Genomic DNA, 500 nt, shown 5'->3' with positions numbered 1-500 from the left:
TAATCTTGACGAGTTGGAGGAAAAGAGCACGTTTGTGAGCCAGCATTGCTGGGATGGTGAGTGATCCACGCAATCTGTGCGGGTCGGATTGGCAACCACCAGGCCGGTTTGCTGTTTCAAGTTTTCTGCTGGACATGTGTGATGTGACCGACCGCTTTTCTCCGAGACCGGGAATCGAACCCTGTTCTTCCGCGTGACAGGCGGAAATACTGGCCACTATACTATCTCGGACAACGTACATCTTGTCCAGTTGACTGGATACCGTTTGTTCCTCTTGCCCTCTATTCGGAGAGCGTGACAGTGTGTGGTCGATAGATTGTTTGTCCGCAACATCGGGGATAGCACCCGAATCGTTCACGTGACTGGTGGAATACTGTCTTGCTTTAGCCCAGCTTTGCCTCGTAGGTCTCACCTAAGTCACATCCCAGTGTTTATGGTCTGATATCTCCGGCATGGCCAATACATCAACTGCCGCATTGGACGACCTGGGTATCGATCTC

The 500-nt window shown here is 51.6% G+C and overlaps 1 non-coding gene across 1 annotated transcript; it reads right to left on the bottom strand.

The window, feature by feature from the left end:
• Positions 1 to 159: 159 nt before the first annotated feature.
• On the bottom strand, positions 160 to 231 carry GNI_223000. The gene has a single exon. It is a non-coding gene; the product is annotated as a tRNA-Asp (tRNA).
• Between the last annotated feature and the right edge of the window lie 269 nt (positions 232 to 500).

This window comes from Gregarina niphandrodes (assembly GCF_000223845.1).
Source record: "Gregarina niphandrodes unplaced genomic scaffold scaffold00193, whole genome shotgun sequence".
NCBI classification, from domain to species: Eukaryota; Apicomplexa; class Conoidasida; order Eugregarinorida; family Gregarinidae; genus Gregarina; species Gregarina niphandrodes.
The sequence above is the reverse complement of the archived record's forward strand: the minus strand, read 5'-3'. Positions and strand labels throughout refer to the sequence as shown.